Source organism: Heterodontus francisci, chromosome 9 (genome assembly GCF_036365525.1).
Source record: "Heterodontus francisci isolate sHetFra1 chromosome 9, sHetFra1.hap1, whole genome shotgun sequence".
NCBI lineage: Eukaryota > Metazoa > Chordata > Chondrichthyes > Heterodontiformes > Heterodontidae > Heterodontus > Heterodontus francisci.
This window is the reverse complement of record NC_090379.1, coordinates 78,378,045-78,391,754: the sequence shown is the minus strand read 5'-3', so window position 1 is coordinate 78,391,754 and position 13,710 is coordinate 78,378,045. Positions and strand designations below refer to the sequence as shown.

At 46.8% G+C, this 13,710-nt stretch overlaps 1 pseudogene; it reads right to left on the bottom strand.

Annotated features, from left to right (window-relative positions):
• Positions 1-9,170: 9,170 nt before the first annotated feature.
• LOC137373340 (histone chaperone ASF1A pseudogene) lies at positions 9,171-9,703 on the bottom strand (annotated as a pseudogene).
• Between the last annotated feature and the right edge of the window lie 4,007 nt (positions 9,704-13,710).

The following is a 13,710-nucleotide window of genomic DNA, read 5'->3' as shown; positions in this document are numbered from 1 at the left end:
GTCTCTGACCTATTCTTGTAACCACAGTATTATGTGGCTGCTCCAGTTCAGTTTCTGGTCAATGGTAACCCCCAGGATGTTGATAGTGGGGGATTCAGCGATGGTAATGCCATTGAATGTCAAGGGGAAATGGTTAGATTCTCTCTTATTGGAGATCATCATTGCCTGGCATTTGAGTGGCATGAATGTTACTTGCTACCAAGCCAGAATGTTGTCCAGGACTTGCTGCATATGGACACAGACTGCTTCAGTATCTGAGGAGTTGCAAATGGTACTGAACATCGTACAATCATCAGCGAACATCCCAACTTCTGACCTTATGATAGAGGGAAGGTCATTGATGAAGCAGCTGAAGATGGTTGGGCATAGGACACTACTCTGAGGAACTCCAGTAGCAATGTCCTGGGGCAGAGATGATTGGCCTCCAACCAGTGGAGAGTTTTCCTCTTGGGATCTCTAATACCGAAATTGTGTGAAGAAAAGCCAACACAAAAGAAATTCACACCCCTGTGTAGCAGTAAGGGTCTCCCAACTGTCACGATGCGCAGTCACACTCACATACTTCTTTCAAATGGCTTCTTTGCTCACTTTCAGAATGATCTGCTGATCAGGCCAACACCCCCTGCAAAGTTAATTATACTATTGCATATGGTGTATATGCTTGCCTATTCCTGTTTTGAGGATGCTACATTTCTGCAAACTAAAAATATTTGTTCTTTTAAAACAGTTTTAGAAATTTCCAGGTACATTTTTGGAACATGGACAATTCTATCCATGCCCAAATAAAAATGTTATTCATAAGTTATGACAGCAAAAATAAGCAGTTATTGAATTGCTTCAAAAGAATTAACAGCATGAGAAAATGTAATGAGAAATGCCAGTACTCAGGTTGAAAGGGCATTCACATTGGACTACTGCCACAAAATAAAACTCTAATTTGTGAAAGTCATGATTCATGTCATTTAATCTCTCCTGCCCTCCACCCTATCAAAGACCTTCCTTTTTATTCTTTTGCACACCCTTCACCTTTCACTTGCTCAAAACCTGCTGCACTTTTAACTTTTCCCAGTTCTGATGAAAGGTAACAGATCTGAAACATTGGACTGAATTTATCTAGCACACTGGCAACAGGCTGGAAGGCGGGAGGTGTGGTAAAATGGCAATGAAAGGCATAGGGAGGGAAGCTGGACATCTTTCTGTCATGACCAGAGACAGCCGGGCTGGTGGGAGTTGTTTATGTTGGAATGTGGCAGGAAGGCAATTAACAGCGATTTTACCAGGTTTTCTAATTTTCTGATGGGTGCACGGGAACAATGAAACTTCAGAGCCTCGCCAGTTATAATAACGTGGATGCTCAGTGGGAGATGAGTGTTGGCTGCAGACAGCAGCCATTGCGAGCGGTAGAGTCGCTTGACAGCGAGGGTGGCGCTTGATGGGCAGTGGAAGTAGCAATTTGGAGCAGGGGCAAACTTGCCTAGCACAGTGGGGGCATACTGCTTAAGTGCCCTATCAGACTTGGCACCTGTATGTATAGAGGAGGGGTGGTGGGAGACCTAGAGAATTGAGTGCAGCTATTTGCCATGGGTCCCATTCACTCAGGCTTCAAGACCTCCAGTGAGCAGCAGCATAACAGAGGGAGAAAGCTGACACCACAGACAGCAGCAAGCGGAAGGGCACAAGGATGAACCTGGAAGGGGGCATGGAGAAGGAGGGCACAGAGGGGCACACAATCAGCCTCTTGCGCGCAGACAACAATACCTCCTCAGAGATGGTCCGCCATTGGAAGCTGAACTTCCTGCAAATATCAGAGCTGCAGTGTTGCTAATGACTTTGCCTCTCCAAGGAGGCGGTCCCCAACTGTGTGCCATGATGGCAGATAAGCTGAGCCCTATGGAGAGGGGCGGGCACCCTATGCCTGTGCTGTTGAAGGTCACCGTGGCGCTGAATTTCTAAGCCTCAGGATCATTCCAGGTACCTTCAGGAGATACCTTTGGGATCTTCCAGTCTGCAGCTCATCGCTGCAACAAGATGGTCATCAATGCCATTTTCAAGAGGGCCAGCCAGTACATGTGGTTTTGCACCAATCTGGACAGTCAAGCTGAGAGGGCTATAGGATTTGGGGCCATCACTGGATTCCCCTAGGTGCAGGGTGTTATTGACTGCATGCATGTGGACATCAGGGCTCCCACAGACCAGGCAGCAGTCTTCATTAACAGGAAGGGTTTCCACTTGCTCAATATGCACCTGGTCTGTTACCACTGAAAATGGATCCTTCAGGTCTGTGCAAGGTTCCTGTATACTAAGGCAATCCTAGGTTCCTGACCTTTTCAGGCCCCCTGTTTGTCTTCAAGGATGGATACTGGATGACAAGGGCTACGCACTGAAGGCCTGTCCACTGACACCTGTGAGGAAACCAAGCACAGATGCAGCGGAGAGATATCACAGCTGCCACGGGACAACTTGAGCAACAGTCGAGGAGGACAAAGGCCTTCTGAGATGCGGTTCAGATGCCTGGATAGATCCAGTGAGCCCTTCAATATATCTCAGTGTATCATTGTGGTGTGCTGTGCTCTGTACAACCTGGCATTACAGAGAGGAGAAGCTTTGAACAATGAGGACATCCACGAGCATGATGTCTCCTCCGTGGATGAGTATATGGATGGAGATGGTGACCAGGTGCAACAGGATGAAGCCTCCAAGGCACGATGAGGTATGCACAAGGGAGGCGCAAGGGAGGCTCGTGACTCACTAATACGAGCACATTTCACATTAGCCTTACTTACACACCCAGTCAATCCAATAAATCTTCCACCTTCTGCAGACCTGTTGTCATTTACTTGACTGACCTTACCATTTCTCTGGAGCCGTCATCGCATGAGGCAGCAACATGGGAAATGCCTTGACCTTACTCAGTGTGATCCTTCACATCACTCTTTGTGGGAGCCAGCGAACTGTTAATGGCCCAGTAGTGCTAAAATAAGTAAAGGATTCTTTCAGTGGTGCTCAATTTTACAATTCATTTAAGACACCTACACCGCAAGGAGAAATCTAACATCAGGATATAACCCCAAGAAGCCCAAGTGCAGCTAGGTGGACTTTTTCATGCACTTTAGGGTGCTCCTATGTGGTGCTCCCCCATGCTGTCAGCTGAGGGGGAGATAGGCTGCTGACCTTTCTGCGACGTGGCTTTTGATAAGGCCTGGAGGGCACGGGCTTGAGGGCTTCCTTCACATGTGCAGGAGTGCACTCTGTCTCTGTGTCTCCTTGAGGCACTGGTGTCATCGTCAGAGGGACTGAGGAGCCGCTGTCTTATAGGAGCCCCCCAGATGCTGCAGATGGCTGCTGCTCCACCCTTTCAGGGCATACTTGTCCCTCCCTGCTCACCAGTGTAGTACAGGAGCTGGCGACAGCTGCAGGCATCTCATCCCCATCTCGCTCAGCATTTGCTCCACAGAGTTCATGGAGATGGCGATGTCATGGAGGTCCATGCACATCTCCAGCATCCATTGGGTGGTATGTTGGATGTGGCTTTCCATGAAGGTCACCATTCTCTTGATGGAGGAAGCCATGTCTGCACACGCCAGAGTCATGACTGCTCTCATGGCCTGGATGGACTCCTGTATCATCGGCATATGGGTGCGCATAGCCTCTGGAAGCTCTGCCAGATGTTCATGCACCTCACGCTGCAGCTCCAGCATCTGATATCTTGTGGATGACTCCAGATGAATGTCATCAGCCTAAACCTGAGCAGTGCCAGGCCTTTCCATAGTCCTCTGGGTCTGCATGACCTCAGCTGTCACTGCCTCCATCAGCTACTCAGGCGCATCTGTGCTCTGTTTGCCAGATTGTGACCCCCATGACTAACCGCTGCTGACTACCCACCAATGTGAGACTGTCTGCGCTGGTGGAGGATGCGGGAGAATGATGTGATGGTGAACCCTCTGAGGTCTCCCTCTCCCTCTCCTCAGATGTGGGGGGCTGTTGCTCAGGCTCTGTGGCAGCCAGCAAGAGAGATAAAACTGATAAGAGGACTATGTGCTTTACAACATCTACTTCTATCTATTCATCATCTGTAGCTCTATGAGGCCAGTGCTGCACACATGGGCACAATGCTTTGTGCTCCCCAGAGGGTCTTTTGCGTCTATCCATTAGGCCACTCGCTCTCTTGGGGCTCCACGCCCACCTCACCCTCTACAATTGCCTTGCCTGCCTCCACTCCAACTAGCTCCAGCACCTCTCCTTCCATCGGAGTGAGGATGGCTATGTAGGGCACACCTCCTCTGGTTCTTGACATTTCCTGTGCATTGTGAACTCTCTTCGGCGAGCATAGAAACATAGAAAATAGGAGTAGGAGTAGGCCATTCGGCCCTTTGGGCCTGCCCAGCCATTCAAAAAAGTTCATGGCTGATTGTCTAATTCAGTACCCTGTTCTCGCTTTCTCCCCATATCCCTTGATCCCTTTGGCATTAAGAAATATATCTATCTCACTCTGGAATATATTTAATGACTTGGCCTCTACTGCCTTCTGCAGTAGAGAATTCCACAGGTTCACCACCCTCTGAGTGAAGAAATTTCTCCTCATCTCGATTCTAAATGGCATACCCCGTATTTAGAGACTGTGACCCCTGGTTCTGGACTCCCCAGCCATCGGGAACATCCTCCCAGCATCTAGCCTGTCTAGTCCTGTTAGAATTTTATAGGAGCACATACAATCCCATTGTTATTCACCCGTCAAAGAAACGCACAACTCCTATGTTGGTGGTGGCAGTCTGACTGTCCAACGTGGCACCACAGGCATGCCTCTTGCATGTGGCCAATCAGCACTGACTATTCAGGTGTCACCTTTGCCTGATTGGTGTCCTGCACAGAGAGACAGACATCCATCTGACAGCCAATGCTGATGCCTGGGCATCTCCAATGGCAAGCTTAATGTTATGCATTGCACTCACATTGCCAAAACACATCAGGTCATTGACCCTTTTCCGGCACCGCAACCAGGTATGACGGACAATCCTACGGCTGCTGACCTCCACTGCTATCTCCATCCAAGCATACTTGGTCTACCATGCTGGTCTCCTCCTGCTGTCCAGAGGCATTGTTGAATCTTGACCGAAACCCTTGATCTGCCTTCAGCCATGTCTTCATTTGTACTGCTGCCAGTGATCTCTCACAGCTCCCTCCAGGGCTGCTGCAATATCATGTGCTTGTAGATGGCTTTTAAAGATGGCACTAGGGTTTCAGGATCCAGAACTTACCCTCACCAATGCCATCTCACTGGATGCCTCCCCGCCTGCCAGCCCTTAATTGGACATCCCTCATAATATTGCGTGCAAAACTATCCCCCCACCCACCACCACTTTCGGCGAGGCTATCCCACGCCTTAGGTCTCAGTGGCAGGACTTATTTCTTTCAGGTAAACTTCCAGCCATTAACTCTGTTTCTCTCACAGACATTGGCAGTCCTGGTTAGTATTTCCGATATTTTCTGTTTTAATTTCACATTTCCAACACTGGCAGTATTTTGCTTTTATGAATTTAACTATTTGCCATTGCTTATCTACAGTCATACCTTTTAATCTAGATCCTCAACTTACCTGAGCCAACTTTCCCCTCATATCTACATAGTTTGTTTTATTCAGATTTAAGACTCTAGTTTTGGATCCTAACTAAATCAATGCCAAATGCAATATAAAATTCTGTCATATTATGATCACTATTTCCTGGAAGCTACTTTATCACAAGGTTATTAATTAACCCTTTCTCATTGCACAATACTAGATCCAAAATAGCCTGTTCCCTAATTGGTTCCTCGATGTACTGATCTAGAAAACTATCAAATATACGTTCCATAAACTTAACCGGCACACTATGGCCTGAATTTAGTGCAGGTATTTGGAGTGGGAATGGTCGTCTGAGGGGCAGAGAATCATGTCGGATTTGTCTGCCCAGAGATCCAATGTCATGACATCAGCTTCATTGGCAGGCAGTACCAAGGCGGTGTTGCAGCCCCGACGTGAAGGGAATGCGATTTAAATTGCTGAATAACTCAGATTTAATACATTAGCATCTAATTCATTGCGATTCATTGGGGGGCTTGGAATTAAATGGATGACAAGCGTCCCTCAGGTGCCTTCGGATTCCCCGTTGAAAGCTGGCAGCACTTCGGCAAGGCCTCAGTGCCGCGATGGGTAGGCAGCCATAACCAGCACTGCATAGCGGGTAGAGGGGGAAACGGAGGCCATTGTCCACCTACAATAATGGATGCTCTGCAATGGGGGCTTGGTCTCTGGTGGTCTGCGGGGTTGGGGGGGCGGTGGTCTTGGGTGGTCTTCAAGGGGGGTTGTGGTCTCAGGTGAGAGTACTGGGTCAACAGGGTCTTGGGTGGGAGTACTGGGTGAGCTGGGTCTCGGGTGGTCTGCAAGGAGGAATCTTCATTTTGGGTGGCTGTATTGGGTGTCCAATAATGAAGGTCAGCGATCAGCAAGGGTGGGCATGGAGGGCCATTAGGGGGTCTGCCAGGAGAAGTCGCAAAGACACAGATGCTGAGACAGGGACGTCTCTGCATTGACAGCACTCTGGAGGCCCTCTGGCATGGTTCTCATACTCCCTGTATTTTTGGACCCCCATGGCGTGATGCAGCGCCTCCAATGAAGGGAGGGACAGAAGGCAGCACAGCAGCACAGGAGCAGCAAAGGCAAAGCAGCATCTAAGGCAAAGCTGCAGCAAAGTGAGTCAGTGAAGCAGCAGATTAAGCAGGATTGGCAGCACTTTAAAGATGATGCCAGTATCTGCTTTGTCTCTGCTGCCGACACCATCAGTACCTCACTGACTGCCCCCGTCATGTAATTGGATGGGCCCTGTGCCTCCATTATGATAATTGGCCACCCGTCACATGATCACGGTGGACTGAAATGCTTGTGATGAGCGGCAGCGGCACCCACTTCAAGTTCCGCAACTAGGACCCCCAACAGATTGACCAAATCCAGCCCTATTACTGAAGATTTGGTTTACCTAGTCTATTTGACAATGAAACCCCCCTAAAATTACTATCCTATCCCTGTTGCATACACTTCTAATTCCGTGCTTTATTCTGTGCCCTACACTGCAACTATGAACTACTCCCACCAGTGTTTCCTGCCACATGTTATTTCGTAGCTCCACCCAAATTAATTTGACATCTTGATTTCCTGAGCCAAAACCCTGCAGCAAGAATAGCAGAAGGAAGACCTCAGGTGGCCCCATGGTTCAGCGATGCATCCCTGCAGGTTCTCCTCCAGGCTGCAAGGGCAAAGCGGGAAGTCCTCTTCCCAAGGGACGGGAAGAGGAGAGTGACTGCCTGACCAAGCAAGCCTGGATGGACATTGCAGAGGAGGTCAGCAGCCGTGGGGTCACCCCCCAAACCTGGATATAGTGCTGCAATCACATCAATAACCTCCCTCAGTCCATCCAGGTGAGTACTCTATACCTCTTTTCCCTTTGGGGTTTGCATAAGGCAACGTGAGAGGGTGCTCTTGATAGAGAGGGAGTAACCACCTAGTCAGTGGCAAGGATGTCAGGAAGCAGCATATCCTGTCAGAGGCATGGCTGCATCTTGGTGAGAGGCATCTGTTTGTTATTGTTGCCACCCACATGGTCCCTCAAGAGTGGCCTTATGCAGGAGGCATTCGAGTGCCCCCATCATGGAGTGCTGGGCTGCCACCAGCATAGGTGTTGTGTTTGTCTCCATGGGGAAACTAACAGTCTTCCTTCTTGTGACTGCAGGAGAAGACAGCACACAACAGTAAAGAAAGGGCCAAGACTGGCGAACAGGTGCTGTACATTCACATCCTGACCCCCGTGGAGGAGGAGGCCTTGGAAATGGCAGGGCATAAGAGCAGCCGCACAATTGCTGATGACGAGATAGGCATGCCCACCCAAGAGGGTGAGTGAACCAGTGCAGGAGCACAAGGGTGCATCTGGAACATGCAAGGCATAGTGCTCATGTGTCGGACTTCTGGCCAAATGTTGGCCTCTCCCATTTTATGGCCACCTCGCCTCCATTGCCTCTGAACTTGTTCCAAGTGGCACAGTAAAATTCCCAGCCTAAAAGTCAAGTATCCTGGAAAATTTAGTTCCCAACTTGGTACTTTACAACCACGTCTCCATAATGGTTATTAGATCAAACCCATGAATTTCTATCTCTGATATTAATTTATCTATTTTGTTGTGAAAGCTTTACATATTTACATATAATGCCTTTAGCAATATCTTTTTTCTACTTTTCCCTAATGTTGCTTTTAAGTCCTTTGAAGCTGCATGTAATCATAGAATCACACAATCATGGAATCACAGATTTGTTAGATTAGATTAGAGATACAGCACTGAAACAGGCCCTTCGGCCCACCGAGTCTGTGCCGAACATCAACCACCCATTTATACTAATCCTACACTAATCCCATATTCCTACCAAACATCCCCACCTGTCCCCATATTTCCCTACCACCTACCTATACTAGTGACAATTTGTAATGGCCAATTTACCTATCAACCTGCAAGTCTTTTGGCTTGTGGGAGGAAACCGGAGCACCCGGAGAAAACCCACGCAGACACAGCGAGAACTTGCAAACTCCACACAGGCAGTACCCGGAATCGAACCTGGGTCCCTGGAGCTGTGAGGCTGCGGTGCTAACCACTGCGCCACTGTGCCGCCCGTTTGTTACAACACAGAAGGAGGCCATTAGGCCCGTTGTGTCTGCGCTGGCACTTCGAAAGAGCAATTTACTGCGTGCCACTACCCCGCCTTCTCCCCATAGCCCTGCACATTCTTCTTTTTCAGGTAACAATCCAATTCCCTCTTGATTGAACCTGCCTCCAGCACATTCTCAGGCAGTGCATTCCAAATCCTAACCACTCACTGCGTGAAAGCATTATTCCTTATGTCACTATTGCTTCTTTTGCCAACTACCTTAAATCTGTGCCCTCTTGTTCTTGATTCTTCCACCGATGGGAACAGTTTTGTCCTATCTACTCTGACCAGGCCCCTCATGATTTTGAACACATTTATCAAATCTCCTCTCAACTTCTCTAAGGAAAGCAGTCCCACCTTCTCCAATCTATCCATGTAACTGAAATTCCTCATACCTGGAACCATTCTCGTGAATCTTTACTGCACTCTCTCTAATGTCTTCACATCTAATGTAATGTACTTGTGGAAAGAATGGATTGCATATTAGGACTTGTGTATTCAAAATCATCTATTTTATTGTTTTCACTACTGTTATCCCAGTTGGTATGGAACCTTGTAACTCATGGACTTGATGCCAAAATGTTTTGCTGGAGCTTAGAGAAATTTAGTTTCACTGGAGAATTTGCACACAGTGCTAGATTGTAGTATTCATTATTTAGATAATATCCAACCCTGATAAATTCTTGACTTTGATATGTAAGTGCAGCTTGTTGAAAGGGCAGCTGCTCTAACTGCATTGGCATCTGAGATGACAGAAGGATTTGCTGCTGAAAGACAAACATAGAACAGGTCTCACAAGTACAGAGTCCAAGACTTGGTCATATTCTTGACTTTCGGCAGAACCCACATTATTGATTCCCATTTCAAATCCTCGGACAGATCTCCAATGCATTCAAAAGTGATCTTGAACTGAAAAGGTTTGAAAAATGTAAACGGGTTGTTCAGCATCACCATGTTGGTTCACCTGAACTTTCGCCATAGCTCCGATATGTTTATTTTTGTTCATTTAAAACAAAATGTTAAGTTCTACCTCAGGCCCACCTGCACCAATGTAAAACAAAGACTAAGGCAGTGGGCTAGTTTGGCTAAGTGTGACAGGTCCCAAGTCTTGGTTCTGCCCCCTATTGGTGAGACAGAGTTGCTCGGTGTCTCAGTTTCTTTCCTGGTTGAGTTGTGCTCAGACGTTACACTGGATGTCCCAAGGAGACTGAAGTGGGCTCATCTCCTCAGGGGTGTGTCCACAGCTTTCCAGGCAGTGCCAACTGTCAACATGGCTGCTATCTTATACTCTATGTGCTTGTGTGATAACTAATTATGTCACTAGGTAGCTGGAAGACCCTCATCTCTCCATTGCTAATGCCCATGAATGCCAAGACTCTGCTAATCTTCAGCATATCTTCCTCTGCAGTGCTCAGGGATACGATGACTGAAGGGCTACCCACCCCGGTCTCTGTCTCTCCCTGGTGTTCTGTGTTCTCTTCTGAAAGGAGAGAAAGAAAAGACCAATGAGCATGAGAAATGGAATATGTTGAGAGGATGGCAGGACATATTTGTAGAGGGTCACTATAAGGATGGATGCGCTATGGCAATAAGATGAGGGTATCAGTGGTGGCTGGTCAGGTGGGGATGTGGGGTTGTGAAGAGATGCCTTGAAAGAGAAAAATGGATGTCCTCTGGTCTCCATCAGTTCTCAGATGCACTGATGGAAGCCAAACTGGGAATATTTGGTGATGGCACATACTCCCACCTGGTAGGTTGCAGTCATGTTGACGGTAGTCTGAGCCAGTATGGCACCAAGCATAGATCTCATGACCTCTGTCTGAGCTTCCACTGTGAGATGCTGGGTGGCTTCTGCCTGCGCTGCAGTGGAAGCTGAGACAGCAGCCACCAGACACTCCATCATGGTTGAGTCTGCAAGTGCTGTGATGGAGCTGGCCATCATTTCACAGTGGAAAAGACAGGTTCCAAGCTCTGTCTTGTGTCAAGTTGGAGCGAAACTCCTTCTTGTTCCTTTGTAGTGATAACAGGCTGCCTGGCAGGCTTGCCAATGCAGCAAGCATCCTAGTGTTCATGTAAATGGCCACCTCATCAAAGTCCTCATCTGAGTCCCCTGTAGCAAAACTCATCTGCAAACCTGCCCTTCAGTGAGCTGGCAAATGAATTGCCCTTCCCTCAGGCTTGGCTGCAGCCCACCGGTGCCCCGTGACTCACCACGTGCAGTTCCTGACTCTATACTACCCTCTAAGAGATGCACTCCACCAATATCTGAGCTGGTGGATGAGAGGGTCAGATCAAGTGACAGTACTTCTTCCTCAGAGGTCTGTAGTAGCTGTTGCCTTTCCTCATGAGGCTGCAGCAGCTGGACAGATGGCAGTTCTTGGGCATTTGAAAGCAGAAAATCAGAAGCGGAGGGTGGGGTGAGGGAAGAAAGGAGGGGTGATGTGGAAAGCAAGAGGTCACACAATCTACAACTTGAACTTCATGCCAAAGAGCAAGATGAGGGTGAGGTGGGATTTGAGAAGGCCCATAGGACAGAAACATGTCATCATCCTGAATGGTCTCGGCAGCACCAGATGTAACAGCCTTTGTGACAATCGGCCCCATGATGCTGAGCGCAGTCTCTCTCAGCGGGGCTTAGGTGATGTAGGCATGTGGTCCCACTCTGGCTCTGCTCTGCTCCCTGTGGTTATGAGCCACCGTGTCCTGCAAGAAAGAGGGAAGAATGTAAGTGAGTGTGTTGCAATGTGTTCGGATGATGCGCCTGCCATAGCTGAATAACTGGATGTATGTGGAAGCTGCGAGAGGTGAGTAGGAGGCTGGCATCATTGGTGGGTGTGTGAGGGTGATGTGGAGCATCTGAATGTTAGGCATGAGACCTGATTGCTTGATATTGATGATGGATGAATGACAGGGTGTGTGCATTGAGCAGCTTGAGAGGGTGGGGATGCAATGGGTAGGAGTTGTCATTTGAAATGCATTCACTGACTTTGACCACCCATGTGAGATCATTGAGCTTCTCCCGGCATTGCTGCCAGGTCCTCGGGGCCAGACTATGGGAATTTACCTCCCTGGCCACCTGCTCCCTTTCCTTCTCAAGATGTTCCTTGAGGGCTTCCTGGTCTCTCTATGGAAATTTGGCCTCTCTCCTAGTATCGACCTCCTGGACTAAGGCCTCCAGCACCACATCCAAGAACCTTGGAGTCCTCTCTCTTGGCTGTTGCTCCATTTGGTGTTCTCTTTACCACCACTTGCACTACAGGCAGTCAGCAGCTGCTTCCTTATAATTCCTGCAGCTCCCCTTTAAGAGGTGCAGGCTAGCTGAAACATGTGCTAGCCACACACACTATTGGGACTCCTGTTGAGCGTTCAACCAGCCAGCAGCATGAATTGTGCTCAACTGAATGCTACCATCATGGAAATCAAGAGGCAGCATGACATTTGTATGTTGCCTGCCTCAGTAGGACTGGGCATGGCCTAATCATGAATTATGATCCCCGCATCTAAACACAGGAGCTATCCAATTTTTAGACTAGCAAGTTTAAACAAAGGGTAAATTAGATTATTTAATTGAATGACAAATCATGTAAAAAAGCAAAATTAAGAGAATGAAAGATGGGATTAAGAGAGAGATAACAGAGACAGACAGAAAAAGTAAAAAACAAAAAACAATAATTAGAATCTGAAGGAACGTACTCTGCACTTTTAAAAGTAAATTTCCAGTGCCAGAGAGGTTGTTTGGCAGTAATTAAAACTTATCACACTGTTAAAATTTCACTAACACTTGAATAGACGAGCCCTAACTTTTTGTGGCATGTTTAGTAGTATCCAGTGGATAAGTACTACAACTTTACACAGTTCCATGTATTTGAATGCCGAGTCTCTCACCAAGATATTGGTACAGTGCAACGTCTGAAGTTACTGTCCAATTTACTCCTTATTAATGGTGAGCGCTGCAAAGCTTAGACCATTATGTTGACTTAACACCACTTTCATCATTGAAGCATAGTAACTTTTTGCATGCTATGTAATGCATGATAATTTTACTCCATTTCAGCTCATTAACTTTTATTCTTGACATCAATTTTAATCACAATTCTGGTGTGATTTATGGTTCCTGTTCAATACACTGTTTAGAAAATACAGCACTACTAAAGTTAATTGGATTTCTTTTACACTCCCACATGTCCCAAATAATTGAAGCAGTTATGTGATACAGTTAACACTTAACTGAATGCTATTTATATTGGTGACATTTCCTAAAGTTAATCTTAATTGGAACACAAAAGGTGGGCAAACCCATAATTGTAACAAGCTTAAATTTTTACAAGTTAATTATTTCAATTTATGGTGCAATTAATTGATATAATGATGTAGGAAATATTGGTGTCTAGTTTGATATTGGATGCATTTCTACAGTGACAAAGATGTGTGTTTTTTTGTTTTATTGTGTTGTTCTGTAGGAAAACGCCTTCCTTTTTCCCAAAGGGCTTCAAGGAATAATCATTCTTTAGCATAGAGACAACAGGAGAGAAAAACCATTTGTGGAGAGGAATAGGTTAGAGTCTTGAATTTGTCAAACCAATTTCAAACCAATCTTTCTGGAATAAATTCTCTTTAGCCTGTGCAAAATAACAGATCAGCAATTGTGTTAGTTAAACTGCTATTTTACGTGCTCTGTTAGGCAGCTTCCAACATGATTAATTGTGTTTTTGTCTGAAAAGCTGTTCATTATTAGTTAATTGCTGTTAACCAATGTGAACATGAATCCTTAAAGAGAGCTTGACCTGTAATGGTAAAGGTTATAGCCATGAATAAGTGACATTTTTTCAACCTGTATTGTTAAGGGCAGGAAGGGTGGGAAGGGGATGCAGAACTTTTGTTGGCTCTGTATTGTCAAGATATGCTGCAAACGTTTGTAGCAGCAAGCCATCTTGGGGTCTGTCACTCAGCACAAGTTTCAAAATAAGAGTGAATAACTAAAAGATG